The sequence below is a fragment of the Saimiri boliviensis genome, chromosome 12, assembly GCF_048565385.1.
Source record: "Saimiri boliviensis isolate mSaiBol1 chromosome 12, mSaiBol1.pri, whole genome shotgun sequence".
In the NCBI taxonomy this organism is placed as follows: domain Eukaryota; kingdom Metazoa; phylum Chordata; class Mammalia; order Primates; family Cebidae; genus Saimiri; species Saimiri boliviensis.
Window position 1 is genome coordinate 36,503,550 of NC_133460.1, and position 15,524 is coordinate 36,519,073.

The 15,524-nt window shown below is 45.6% G+C and overlaps 1 long non-coding RNA gene across 1 annotated transcript in view; it reads left to right on the top strand.

The window, feature by feature from the left end:
* The window catches only part of LOC141580713 (uncharacterized), a 389,651-nt gene extending 377,496 nt beyond the window's left edge, over window positions 1-12,155 (top strand). Inside the window, exon 4 of the long non-coding RNA XR_012513005.1 lies at window positions 12,080-12,155. This is a non-coding gene — a long non-coding RNA (uncharacterized LOC141580713). The remainder of the gene's footprint in view (window positions 1-12,079) is intronic.
* Window positions 12,156-15,524: the final 3,369 nt, after the last annotated feature.

Genomic DNA, 15,524 nt, shown 5'->3' on the forward strand with positions numbered 1-15,524 from the left:
GTGCAGACACATAGCTCCCCATGCTCAGAAGCACACCTTATTTGGTTTAACACCCTGTTGTCTCAATCTTGAACATTTTCCTAATTTTTGAAGAAGGTCCCTGCATTTTAGTTTTGCAATGGACCCTGCAAATTATGTAGTCTGTCCTTCCTGGGCTGAGGGAGACCCCAAGACATGGGACATTCAGTGCTGAACTGAGACAGTTTCAGGCAAACTAGGATGATTGGTCACCCTAACTGTCAGGCAGGACCCAGGCCATGAAAAGAGTGGGTTATCTTAACAGGACATCTGGCGGTTTCACTCTCAGTCTCCTGGCCACTCCAAGAGGGGGCACCTGGCAAAGAGTCTGCGCTGAAGCCCTAGGCCTAAATGAGGTGCCCAGGCCAGGCTCAGGATGCTGGTCTTGACAGAGTGTCAGAGATGCAGGGCGGACAGTTTCTAAGGGGGCTACTTTCTGCAGAGGTGGGGCCGGTTGGAGACACCTGGGGAAGCAGCTGAAACTCATTTTGCCGTGAATCAGACCCAGCAGGATGGGGGCTGCGATGGTGTGGGTCTCCATAAATTGTTGTGACGCACGGAAGAAAACAGTATCTGGACACGTCTCCCAGCAGGTTTGCTTTCTCCAAGCGTGAGACGTTTCCAGAAATCCCCTGCCTGTCTTGAGAAGTCAAGGTTGCTGCTTCATCTGCAGCAGAAACCCAAGTAAGAGAAGGGCCTGGTACTTTCTTAACCAGCTCTCAGATTCCACCCAGATTTACAGCCTGCTGTTTATTATTGCAATGAAATTATAATGGAAATAATTCAAGAATTATTTCAATATTTCAATCATAGGCAAGTCTATTCCAGGTCATGGATGAGGTCAATCCCAGGTCATGGATGAGGCGAGGAAGACGAGGAAAAAAAAAAGTGACTAATCTGTTAGTTTCAAGGCGCAAGATCCAAGGAAGTGCCAAAGAACAGAGACGCCAGGGTCACGGGAAGCAGCAGAAATAGAAGCCCCAGGTCAAACAGTTCCCTGTCATTGCAGTCGAAATGCGCTGTGTTTCCCAAACGATCCTCACAGCCCCGCCATGTGAGCCAGAGAGAGTCAGTTACCTCCTGAGGTTAGACCAGCCTCTAAAATGAGGATGGCCAACTTGGTCCAAGAAGGGCTGGATAAAAACCATGAGAATTTCTAGTGGATTTTACTTTCTTTAATCTCATGCTTGCAAAGTCTCTTTTTTTGGCTTGTGCATTATCTATCATCTGGAGAGCATATAATTTCAATGTATAAATATAAAATCAGTCTCATACTGGGGTGTCCATTCACTTTTTTGGAGGGAGATCTTCATGATCAAAAATATTTGGAGACTCTTGGCTCAGAGGCTTTAAGCCTTTAAAGCAAAAGAGGCTGCTCAGGCTGCTTTCTCCTCCCCACAGTTCAGCAGACCATGTGCACTAACTATGTGTCTGGCATTGCGTAGGTACAGTGAGGAGCCACATACGTGACCTGCGTCCCCCCGGGAATCTCCGATTGCAAAAATATTTATCAATATTGTTTGCATGTCCTGGTCTCTGGCATGTCCAGTCTGATGCAAGAGACCAGGACGTGCATCAGAGGTGCTTAATGAATATTTTTGTGTAAAATATTGAGGGTAGAGTTTAAAAGACAGGTGAGGAGTTATTGAGTGGGTACAGAGTAAGAAAGGCATTTTAGACAAAATAAAGAATTTGAGTGAAAAATATGGGGAAAACAGTATTTAGTATGTGAGTTAGAGAAAAACTTGAGTCATGTGAGTGAAGATGAAGTGGTGGGAATGGCAGATGACTTAGGAGTGGAGGGAAGATGAAGGAGGAAAGGTACGTTATTGCCTAGAACTGTGCCTGGAGCATGTTAGTGTTTAATAAATACTTTCTGAATGAATGAAGAAGGAGATGAATTAAATGTGACCATAAATGCCAGGCTAAGGACACCGAATTAAACTATAGGCAATGAATAGATATAATCATACCAGTTAGTATTTCTTTCTTTTTTCTTCCTTCTTTTTGATACAGTGCCCTCATTCTGTCACCCAGGCTGGAATGCAGTGGTGCGATCATAGCTCATTGCAGCCTCAAACTCCTGGGTTCAAGAAACCCTCCTGCCTCAGCCTCCTGAGTAGCTGGGACTACAGGCACATAGCACTACCTCCAGCTAATTTTTTAAATGTTTCTGTAGGGACAGAGTGTCACTGTGTTGCTCAGGCTGGTCTCAAATTCCTGGCCTCAGGCAATGCTTCTACCTTGGCCTTCCAAAGTGCTGAGATCACAGGTATGAGCCACTGCACCCAGCCACATTTATTATCTTAACTCATCTTGAGAATGGAGGTGATCTGCTCAGGCCTTTACTTTGAGAAAACAAGGTGATGGCACATATTTTGGGTTACAGTGGAAGGACACTGAAGACCAACACAGTCTTCATCCCAGTGGAATTAAATTCCATTGTTAGGGGCAGGTTGAAGAAACATATATGCATAGAAAAAGAAGTGAATGTATCAGGACCAGCCTGGCCAACATGGTGAAACCCTGTCTCTACTAAAAATACAAAAATTAGCCAGGCATAGTAGTGGGCATCTATAATCCCAGCTACGTGGGAGGCTGAGCCAGGAGAATTGGTTGAACCCAGGAGGTTGCAGTGAGCCGAGATCGCACCACATCACTCCAGCCTGGACGACAGAGCAAGACTCCGTCTCAGAAAAAAAAAAAAAAAAAAAAAAAAAAGTAAATATAATGTGTGATCAGGGCTAGGAAGAAAAAAAATGGCCTTATGAGATATATAAATATTAGGGATCTTTCAAGAATGGGAGGATGTCCCCGAAGCAGTCATAGTTGGGGCAAGAATGGGGAAGATTTAGAAGTTATCCAGGCAAGGGGTGAGGGAAGGTACTGTCGAGGCAGAGAGACAAGCTCACGCAGATGTCCTGGACTGACAAGGGTTTGGCAAACTGGAGAAGCCAAACCAAAATAAAACAACAAGACTTATGTGTGGGAACCTCGTGAGTCATATAGGGAGAGTGGCCCAGGTAGAGGCAGGAAGCAGGCAGGGACCAGTTGGGTTAGGCCTGGAAGGTCTTGCCAAGGATTTTTTTTTTTTTTTTTTTTGAGACGTAGTCTTGCTCCATCGCCCAGGCTGGAGTGCAGTGGCATTATCTTGACTCACTGCAACCTCCACCTCCCTGGCTCAAGCAATTCCCCTGCCTCAGCCTCCCAAGTAGCTGGGATTACAGGCACGTGCCACCACACCTTGCTACTTTTTGTATTTTTAATAGAAACCCGGTTTCACCATGTTAGCCAAGCTGGCCTTAAACTCCTGACCTCAGACAATCTGCCTGCCTCAGCCTCCCAAAGTGCTGGGATTACAGGTGTGAGCCACCACACCTGGCCAAAGGATTTTGACTCTTGTCCAAAGAACAGGGAGAAGTTGTGGTGTGGGGCTAAGCCAGGGATTGGCAAACATCTATTTATGCTTTTTAACAGATCCCATCTAAATGCTTGTGTGCAGATGACATCTAAGTGTGTGTGTCTAGATGATTTGTACCTGGACCATGGACCTGCTTATCTTTTTTCCTTAGGGGAGTCTGATGATGTGATTTTGTTTGCTACTAAGAGAACGCTAGCATAAAAGTGGTTAAACAATGTTGATTCATTTTTATTTGCACTTAAGAAGTAATTGAGAGACAGGCAACTCCAGAGATCATTCAACAGGTCAGCAATAGCTTCTCAATTATTCTCTTGGTCCTTTCCTCATGGTCACAAGGTGGCTACCACAGCTCCAAACATCACATCCGTGTATGACAGCATACAAAGCAGAAAGAGAGATGGCAGCTTTCTTGCACCTCTTCCTTTTTACAGAGGAAAATTTCCCAGAGGGAAACAGGGTGTGTATTTCCCCAGAAATCCCTCGGCAGATTTTCCCTTTATGGAGATGAGGTTATGGGCCATGCCGCAGGGAGCCTGGGAATGCGAGTCGCTCCCTTTTTGGACTTCTGTTGTAAGAGGCAGTCCCTGCTAACATAGGATCATGGGCGAGGCAAACAGGAGTGCCTGCCATGCTAGTATCTTGATGGGAGGGCTTCTTGGTCTGATCTTTTTGAGACTTTTGGATTGAGTCAATAAAAGGAAGTTTCTCTTTTTTGCACTGAAGTCATGCAGAAACCAAACTGTCTTCTGAGAAGCCAGCAACAGAAAGAACCTGAAAGCAGGTATCCAGGGTGTTGGTAAGGCAGTAATCAGGGAGGGAAGGAGGCAAGGAAGGGTTACTCAATATTCCTTTCACCTCTTCCCAAGTTGCCCAAGGGAGATAATTACCCTGTTTTTGGACCGCTCACTGTAGGGGAAAGAGCATGTAGCCAAGAGTCGCAAGGTTTATGTGACATGTCCAGCTCCATCCTTAACCAGCTGGTGTCCTTAGGCAAGGCGCCACTTCTTAAAATAAAGTGAAATATTTCCATTAGGAAAATAAGTGTACAATAATATAACAAACACCCTCTCTGCTTAAGAAAAACATCGCAGGAACCACAGAGACCCCTCAGTCACTCCCCTAACATAGCGTCCCATCCCTTCTACCACAATTTTGAATTTGGTGTATGTGATTCCTTGAATTTGAGTGCTTTCTAATGACATAGTTGTAGTCTTAAATAATGCACGGTAGTGGTTTGTTTTTGTTTTTGTTTTGAGATGGAGTCTCACTCCGCTGCCCAGGCTAAAGTGAAGCGGTGAGATCTCAGCTCACTGCAGCCTTGATCTCCTGTTCGATCCTCCCACTTCAGCCTCCTGAGTAGCTGAGACCACACGTGTGCACCACCATGCCCAGCTAATTTTTTTTGTATTCTTTGTAGAGACACAGTTTCACCATATTGCTCAGGCTAGTCTCGAACCCCTGGGTTCAAACTATTTGCCCGCCTCAGCCTCCCAAAGTGCTGGGATTATTGGCATGAGCCACTACTCCCAACTACGTAGTGTTTTGCATATTTGTCAACCTTGATCTAAAACGATGGTACACTGAGGTATTTTTTGAGAGTTAATTTTTACTTCACATTTATTACAGGCGATATGGTCACCGCTAATTCATTCACATTATGGCCACACTATTTCAGTGTTTAAATGTTTCCATTTATTTACTCTTTCTCCCCCAGTAGACATGTAGGGTTCCTGTCATTTGTTTAAAGCTATTACAAACAGATACTTTTTTTTTTTTTTTTTTTTTTTTTTTGAGACGGAGTTTCGCTCTTGTTACCCAGGCTGGAGTGCAATGGCGCTATCTCGGCTCACTGCAACCTCCGCCTCCTGGGTTCAGGCAATTTTCCTGCCTCAGCCTCCCGAGTAGCTGGGATTACAGGCACCCACCACCATGCCCAGCTAATTTTTTGTATTTTTAGTAGAGACGGGGTTTCACCATGTTGACCAGGATGATCTCGATCTCTTGACCTTGTGATCCACCCGCCTCGGCCTCCCAAAGTACTGGGATTACAGGCTTGAGCCACCGCGCCCAGCCTACAGATACTTTTTTATACCTCTCCCTGAATGCAGGTATAAGAGACTCTCCGGGGTCTCTCAGTGGGTTAACTGCTGTGTGGGAAAAGCACGACATTTAGAGTGAAACACATGAGGAACGGCGGCCAGTTCTCTGAGCCTCCAGCTTGGCGACTGTGATGGTTAATATTGTCAACTTGACTGGATTGAAGGATGCCAAGTATTCTTCCTGGGTGTGTCTGTGAGGGTGTTGCCAAAGAAGATTTGAGTCCGTGAACTGGGAAAGGCTGACCCACCCTGAATCTGGGTGGGCACTGTCCAATCAGCTGCCAATGAAGCCAGAATAAAGGCAGGCAGAAGAAAGTGTAAAGAATAGACTGGCTGAATCTCCCAGCCTACATCTTTCTCCTGTGCTGAATGCTTCCTACCCTTGAACATCGGACTCCAGGTTCTTCTGCTTGGGGACTCTTGGACCTTTGGCCACAGACTGAAGGCTGCACCATCAGCTTCCCTACTTTTGAGGCTTTGGAGCTTGGACTGGCTTCCTTGCTCCTCAGCTTACAGATGAGCTATTGTGAGACCTCACCTTAGGATCATGTGAGTCAATACTCATTAATAAACTCCCCTTTGTATATACATCTATCCTATGAGTTCTGTCCCCTTAGAGAACCCTGACTAACACAGTAACCATGTATGAGTCTTCCAACTAGGGAATAATGATGCATCTGTGGTTATGATAATAACTGTTGGGAAAATCAAAATAAATCATGTTCATCAAATGCTAACAGACAATCTGAGCACATAATATGTTCTCAGGCAGCATTTCGCTCTTTGACTTTTCTCTCCATTCTTCTGTCTAATTATTCACTAAACTGTGACTCTATTCCTCATGGATCAAAGCAGATGCTGTAATAGGTAAAGCCTTGTGAAATTACTGTCTTTACAAAACAAAAACAATCGAATATGCGTACTTTACCACAGAATTCAACATGATATATAAAAGTGCTTTGGAAAGTGAAAACCAGCCCTCATTCTTTCATTCATTCATTTATTCACTCATCAGCTATTTTCTGAGGGCTTATTTCGCATCTAACAAGGGAACATCATGAGGTTGAATGAACAGGCACAGACAGAGACTCCCTCTTCATGCAAATTGTTGATTAACCAGAGAGAAAAGTAATGAGCATGGCAATTAATGCAAAGTGTGATAAGTGATAGGAAGGGAAACAATAGCAAATCATAATCTTAGCACTTACTATGTATATTGCACTGAAATCACTTTACTCCTCGTGACATATGAGATAGGGGATGTTATTATGTAGGTCAGTGTCCTGGTAGGTAGCAGATGACACAGTCGGAGGGATTACTGAGGCCAATGCAGCGAACGGACAATTTACAAAGGTATGGGCAGGACCCAAGGAAACCTACAAGGGACAGAGAGACACCGAGGCACTGGCGGCATCAGGGAGCTGTTACCACCCTTGGTGCTGAAGAAGTACAAGAGGAATGCTTTGATCAAAAGTAATGGCAATCAAAACCACACGGAGATACCATCTCACGCCAGTTAGAATGGCAATCATTAAAAAATCTGGAGACAACAGATGCTGGAGAGGATGTGGAGAAACAGGAACGCTTTTACACTGTTGGTCGGAGTGTAAATTAGTTCAGCCATTGTGAAAGACTGTGTGGTGATTCCTCAAGGACCTAGAAATAGAAATTCCATTTGATCCAGCAATCCCATTACTGGATATATACCCAAAGAATTATAAATCGTTTTATTATAAAGACACATGCACACTTATGTTCATTGTGGCACTGTTTACAAGAGCAAAGACTTGGAACCAACCCAAATGCTCATCGATGATAGACTGGATAAAGAAAATGTGGCACATATACACCATGGAATACTATGCAGCCGTAAAAAAGGATGCGTTCAGGTTCTTTGCAGGGACATGGATGAATGTGGAAACCATCACTCTTAGCAAACTGACACAAGAACAGAAAATCAAACACCGCATGTTCTCACTTGTAAGTGGGTGTTGAACAATGAGAACACAGGGACACAGGGAGGGGAACATCACACACTGGGGTCTGTTGAGGGTAGGGGTCTAGGGGAGGGATAGCAGGGTGTGGGGAGATTGGGGAGCAATAACATTTGGAGAAATACCTAATGTAGGTGACAGGGGGATGGCGGCAGCAAACCACCATGGCATGTGTCTACCTATGCAACAATCCTGCAAGATCTGTGCATGGACTCCAGAACTTAAAGTATAATAATAATAAAACAAGTAATGGCAAAAGGCCGGACATAGTGGCTCATGCCTGTAATCCCAGCACTTTGGGAGGTTGAGGTGAACAGCTCACCTGAGGTCGGAGTTTGAGACCAGCCTGACCAACATGGCAGAACCCCATCTCCTCTACTAAAAATAAAAGATTATCCAGGTGTGGTTGCAGGTGCTTATAGTCCCAGCTGCCCAGGAGGCTGAGGCAGGAGAATCACTTGAACCTGGGAGGCAGAGGTTGCAGTGAGCCGAGATGGTGCCACTGCACTCCAGCCTGGGTGACAGAGTGAAACTCTGTCCCAAAACAATAAATACATTAAAAATAAATAAAGTAATGGCAAAAAACATAATTATTTTGCCCCAACCTAATAGAACCGGTAACACAGCTATCCGTCAGAAAGCTTGAAGAGAGAAACTCGGCACTGTGCAGTAGGTAAGCAGGTAAGCCCAGAGGACCAATCAAGAGTCCCATCCCCTCTGTGCCTGCCTCTCACTGACTGAATCCACCCAGAGGACATGTGAACCCACTGATCAGCCAAAGGAACACAGAACATAGCAGAAAAGTTGACCAAGTAGAGCATTTTCCACGCAATTGTTAACCCCACTTACAAAGGAGGAAGCTGAGACACAGAAAAAAAAAAAAAGTATCAAGATAAAAGGCTGGGTGCAGTGGCTCATGCCTGTCATTCCACACTTTGGGAGACCCAGGCAGGCAGATCACTTGAGGCCAGGAGTTCAAGACCAGCCTGGCGCCAACATGGTGAAACCCTGTCTATTTACAACTGCAAAACCTAGCTGGGTGTGGTGCTTGCAATTACAGCCACTTGGGAGACTGAGGCAGGAGAATCCCTTAAACCTGGGAGTTGGAGGTTGCAGTGAGCCAAGATTGCACCATCGCACTCTAGCCTGGGCAATGGGGGAAGACTCTGTTTTATAAAAAGATAAAAGACAGTGAGGTGGGGGCAACCTCTTGATATTAGGGGATCTAGGAGGGCTTCCTGGAGAGGTGAGTTGGACTGAAAGAAGGAGACCAGCAGAAGGAAGAATGTTCTGGAGAGAAGGATTCGCCTGTGTCGAGGTCCTACATAAGGAGTGCTCCAACTGTGTTGGAGAAAAGGTTAGAGTGGCTGCAGTGCTAGAGCAAGTTGGAGAGAGACATGTGGAAAAGAAAGCACTTCTTATTCCATGGGTAGAATCTGTGCCCCCAGGAGAGTGGCTGGGATGCTCCTCATGGCTTGACCCCCTCATCTTGATTTAAATTCGCAGGAGGCAGACACCAGGCTGCTGTCTCCTCCTCAGGTCTCCCCACCCGTGCCTAGTAACCTAAGAGTGGCCACTTCACAGCTGAAGGTTCTTGGCAGGATGCCCCAGCTGGATGAACCGGCTGAGCTTGCCACTGGGCGTGGAGGTCCCTGCAATGCAGCCATCAGTCTGCTCAATGATGAGGGCTGCCTAATGGCGCAGGACGTGTTTAAAATGCAATCCAGGTGCCAGCCCGATTCTGCATGCATTACCATTAGGGAGGCTCCATCCTCGGCCGAACAGGACTCTCATATCCACAAGGGCACCACTGACAGTGAGATGGCACTGAAATTGACTTTGGAGGGTGGCGGCGTCTCGGGGGAGAAGGAGCAGACGGATGGGGAGCAAGGGCATCTCTACTCTGGGTGCCAGGGGATCACTCCAGGTCTCAAAAACTCTGGTGTTCCATGCACCTGCCGACGCCCATGTAGGGTGATGAACACCTATGTGGAGAGACCAGCATCTTCTAGCTGTGTTTGCAGGCTGGAACCTGGGTGGGGGCACTATGTAATTCACATATGTACTTGTAATAACGTTTAACTCATTGATAAAGTAATTTATACCAAGTGCAGAAAACTTGAAGGTCACTGAAAACTACAAATAAAACATTATTCATCATGAGTGATGAGATCTGCCAGCTGTCTTTCCTCCTTCCTTCCTTCTGTCCTTTCCTTCCTCCCTCCCTCTTTTACTTCCTTCCTTCTTCCCTTTATCCCTCCCTCCCTTCCTTTTGCTCTCCCTCCTTTCCTTCCTTCTTTCTAGTTTTTTCTCCCTCCTTCCTCCCCCCATCTTATTACCCATCTTGCTCTATCAGCTGATCTATTTATACATATATCTATCTAATCACAAACAGCTAACATGGAGTTAGCAAATACTGAGCACTTAGTTCAATAAATGGTTCTAAATACATTAACTCATTTCATCCTCACAAAAGCCCTTTGAGTTAGGCATTTTAATGATTCCCATCTTAAGATAGGGAAACTGAGGCACTGAGTGTTTCCTTAATTTGCCAGAAGTCATCACACAGCTAGTAATTGGGTGAAGATTTGAACCCAGGAAGCCTGGCTCCAGACAAAGGCTGAAAGAATAGTCTAGTACAGTGACCGCTGTATATCCTTTGCCTTAGATTCTAAATTGTTGACACTGCATTTTCTGCTCTTTCAAGAGCTCTCTCTCTTTCTACATGCAAACACACACACAGACAGATGTTCTTCTGAACCATCTGAAAGTAAATTTTGTATATCATGACGCTTCACCCCAATACCTCAGCATGCATCTCCTACGAATAACACATTCTCCTAAAATTCTGTAGTCTGCCATTCCTTCATTCTCAACAATAATTTACCCTGCCATTTCATATACCTATCCTGGATCATATTTTTGGAGTGATACAGTGGTAGTAGCAGTAACAAATGCTAATAATTGTACCAATAAGAACCATTGGTTGAAAGTCTGCTGTGTGCCAGGTACACTGCTGGACACTTAGTCAACAATCTTTGATTCATGGCAACTCCAAGAGGTAAGGGTAAATCTTTCCAGTTTTCCATATGGGGAAACTGAGTCAGAGACATTGAGAACAAGTTCAAGATCAAGCAGCTAAACGTAGCAGAGCTGGCATTCAGCCTTTATGCTGAATGGATTTCTTGCAACGCCCAGGGATCACTGTCGGACTGGAGAGTCTTTGCTTGTGGAAGGACTTTGTCACAGGGTAAATGTCCCAGCTTTCCCCAACTCATCGCCTGTCCAAACCAGCTTCGTCTAATTCACATTTGAATAAATCCCTGTCAGCACCACTTAGGGCAGTGCAGTGCTGTTTCTTCGGCTGACAGATCATGAAAAGCCACTACTTTCCAGGAAGTGGAAACAGGTGCACCCAAATCCATTCCTTTTGTGGCCACAGCAACTGGAATGTAGTTTCATGCTGCCATTCCTATTGCTATTACGCATTTAAGTCACACAGGCAATATGTGTGTTATATATTCATATCATATATGTAATTAGTTTTATCAGTGTAATTTGCTTTAATTGTGTGTTTCCATTTAAACGCTTTTAGGTGAGGTTTGCATTCTTTAGTCCTCAGTGACAATTGTTTGCTGTTGCTCATGTATTTTAGATAAATTTCTCCCTCTCAAGGCATTAGCATGCTCAACCCTTAATAACTGCAGAGATCCCCAGCTTCATTCAACTTCTTTTTAGCTAATGACCAGTTAAGCCCCCAGGAAAAGGTGGGTCTTAGATCCTGGAGCCGGCCGGGGAGACTCAGGAGATGAGAGCAGGAAAATAATACCTTGCAAGAAAAGAGAAAGTAAAGCCCACTTTTGCAGAAGATAAACTGTCTCTAGCTGAGGATTCTCCACTTCTCACCCTAATTATTGAAACTTGCAATGCATGAAGGTAAATTTCCATCCCACCTTCTACCTCTCTCTCTCCAACCTTGAAAATTCAGCTCTCTCTGACAGCTTTCAGATGCCCGCAAACATCAGGCACCCCTCTGCCTCCAATGATTCATCTGGAAAGTTCTCTGTCACTGCCGCAAGGCCACTCAGAGCTGACTCTGTTTCCCTCCCACAGTACCGTTTTTATTTTCTCTGGCCATAAGTGAAATATTTTTCAGGTCCTGTCTGCTGTTTATTTGTGGTTCTTTTTCCTGCCCCAAGCCCATTTGCTTGTTCCTAGTTGGTTGGTGGAGGGGAAGCCAGTATCTCTGACAGTTGGGTAGAACTAAATAGATCACAATCCATAGCGGGACCCTCCAATAAATAGTTATTTTGCTCTGAGTGTTGGTGATATGGTTTGGCTCTATGTCCCCACCCAAATCGCATTTCAAATTGTAGCCCCCACATGTGGAGAGAGGGACCTGTAATCCCCACATGTCAAGGGAGGGAGGTATATGGACCAGAGGGGCAGTCTCCCCCATGCTGTTCTCAAGATAGTGAGGTCTCACGAGATCTGTTGGTTTTATGAGTTTGGAAGTTTGACCTTTGTGCTTCTCCCTCTTTCTTCAGCCGCCTGGTGAAGAAGGCGCCTGCTGCTTCTGGCGTGATTGTACGTTTCCTGAGGTCTCCCGAACCATGGAGAACTGTGAGTCAGTTAAACCTCTTTCCTTTATAAATGACCTAGTCTCAGAAAAGTTCTTGATAACAGTGCGAAATCGGACTAACACAGATGGCGCCACTCAGAATGAGTTATAACGCTGGCCAAGGTAGTCACGTGACATGTTGGTGTACCGAACCCCTGTTCTGCAAGTTTTAGTCCACATGGAGCAATCAGAGCCAAAATACGGTATTTTGCAAAGTTCAACAAGAGATACTTATGCGAAAGGTTCTTTCCAAGACTTGCATGGGGCAGGGAGCTTGGAAGATGATAATAATTGAAATAGCAATGAAAGCTAACATTTACTGAGCTCTTGCTCTATGCCAGAACTGTGCCAAGAAGTTTATGTGCATATCTCATTTAACCCTTACAGTGGGTCTCTGAGAGGCAGGTACTGTTATTATTCTGGTTTTATAAATGAGAAAATTGACACTCAGAGGTTGTTATTTACTCCACCCTCAAAGTTTCCAATTCAGTATTTAGGGGAGGATTTTAAAATGTGCATTTCTAGCAAGTTTCCTGGTGATGCTGCTGGTCCTGGGGTGCATTTGAGAACAATGAACTTATTAAGTGATTGTTGTAGGCTGGTGTTTCACCTGTTCACCCATGTTGAACCACATTACAGCTGAGCCAGCTAAGCTTCATTACCCTCATTTAAAAATCTGAGGTCTAGGCCAGGTATGGTGGCTCACGCCTGTAGTATCTGCCCTTTGGGAGGCCGAGGTGGGCGGATCAGGTAAGATCAGGAGTTGGAGACCAGCCTGGCCAACATGGTGAAACCCCATCTCTACTAAAAATACAAAAAATATCCCGGCATAGTGTCAGGCACCTGTAATCAAAGTTACTCAGGAGGCTGAAGCACGAGAATCACTTGAACCCAGAGGTGGAGGTTGCAGTGAGCCGAGATCATATCATTGCACTCCAATCTGGGCAACAGAGTGAGATTCTGTCTGAAATAAATAAATAAATAAATAATAAAATCTGAGACTCAGAGGAGGGAAACAGCATTCTCAGAAACACAGGTATGTCTGACTTCACATCCACTCTGAATACGAAAAGGCAGCCACCTTCTAAACAAAAAAGCTTTCGTGAACCCAGGGACACCAGGGCTTCAGACACAAATTTATAAAGAGGATACTTGAACATGGCTTTTAAAACGGGTGGGTTAACTAGAGAATCTTGGCTGGGGTTCGCCTGTTCCTCTTGGCTGTCCCAGGGTTATTGCAAGAGCACGATTCAAGCCTTAGAGTCACTTCTGTTGCTTCGTACTCCTGTCTGGTATTTTTCCAGGTAGAGTTAAGTGTCCAGGAAGGTCTTGGACACTTACATCCACCTGTGTATTTACCATCCATGGCTCTATGTGCCCCGTGCCCTGAAATAACTCCATCCCTTTCCTAGTGCTGTGATTGGCCCTCTGGTGGACTGAAAGAGTTAATGCAGTTCCCTAAAGCTTTAACGAGGAAGCACAGAAATTCAGAACAGCCTCTGCACGTTGAGAACACCTCAGTCCTGGCTGTGTGTGTGCTGGAATCACCTGAAGCAGGTGAAAACTACCGACGGTCAGCCTCCATACCAGAGCTTCTCGTGCAAAGGGACTGGGAAAATCTAGCCTCCTAAGCATCCTGTCCTTAAAAAGCCTCCCAGGTGAATTCTAACATCAGCCAGGGTTGGTCTGAGAAGTGAGGAGGAATGAATCAGAAACTCCTAGAGAGCTTTTGAAAACACACATTCAGAGCTCCTCCCCGCAATTCTGATTCACTGGGTCTGGGGGGATCCAGAGCATGAGGATTTCTAGCAAATTCCCAGGTGATGCTGATGCTGCCATCTGTGACCACAGAAGGATGCGTGTTCAAGTCACTTCCAGGGAACCAGACTTGGGCCTCTCCAAGTCACACAGCCAGGACTGGCACATCCGGGAAGTGAACTTCCATCTTCTCACTTTGACCTGGGACTCGCTTTAAGACTCATTGTAGAATCTCCATTCATCCGTTCCACAGACATTGATTGAGGACCAGATAAGCACATGGTACTATTCTGGGTGCTTAGAGAATTGGGGTGAGAAGGACAGATGCATTTCCTGTCCACTCAGCTTATAGTTTGGTGCAGTGGTTTCAACCAGGGGCGATTTCATATCTGCCCCCACCCAGGGACACTAGGCCATGTCTGGAGACATTTTTGATAGTCACAGCTGGGGGCTGGGGAGGGATGCTACCATCCTCTAGTGCATAGACACCAGGGTGGTGCTAAACATCCCATAGTATACAGGACAGCCTCCCACAACCAAGAATAATTTGGCCCCAAATGTTGTTAGGTCAGTAGTGCTGAGGTGGTAATGAGACAGACACACAAATAGGTAATTAAAACACACAGGGGACAATGTCTATGATGGAGGAAGGTGAGGAAGATGTTGGACCCAGAGGAAGGCTATGGCATCTGGAAGGATTCCATGCATAGGTCATGTCTCAGCTAAATATCAAAGGATGAGTCGAATAAGAGAACAAAGAATTAGGGGCAGAAAGAGTAATCCTGACAACAGAAACCACGTAAGCAAAGAGGATACACAGCACCTTAGAAGGATCGTGCTGGCCAGACACTGTGGCTCACACCTGTAATCCCAAGACTTTGGGAGGCCGAGGCGGGAGGATCACCTGAGGTCAGGATTTCCAGACCAGCCTGGCCAACATGGTGAAACCCCATCTCTACAAAAAATACAAAAATTAGCCAGGCATCGGCATGGTGGCAGGTGCCTGAGTAGCAGTAATCCCAGCTGCTCAGGTGGCTGAAGCAGGAGAAGCACTTGAACCCAGGAGGTGGGGGTTGCAGTGAGCTGAGGTCACACCATTGCACTCCAGTCTGCACAACAAGAGTGAAATTCCACCTCAAAAAAGAAAAAGTAGTGCCAATGACCAGTCTCTCCCAGGCATTCGGGTGTGCACCAGCCCACATCTCAGCACCGTGTAGTTGTTAATGCGTCTATAGTCAGAGCTACCTTACAGGGCAAGTACTTCCATGACCTCCATGTTTTAGATGTGGCCGCTGAGGCCCAGAGGGGTCACATAGCTGATAAATGGCGGAGATAGAGTTAGAAGCAGGCATCCTGGCTGCCAGAGCCCATGGCTTCTATCATGCTGCTACATGCAGATCGTAATTCACTGTAGCGGGAACCTGAAGTGAAGGGAGTTGGGGGTAGGTGGAGGAAGTTAGCCACCTAAGTGGCTTAGGCATATCTTAATGGCAGTGGGAAGTCACTGAAGGACTTAGCTGAGAAAGGGACATAATTTAGATATTTGAGGAATAGCAGAGGTCAAGGAGGAGCTCAGATTAAGAGTGAATTCAGGTCGAGAAGCCTTTTAAATT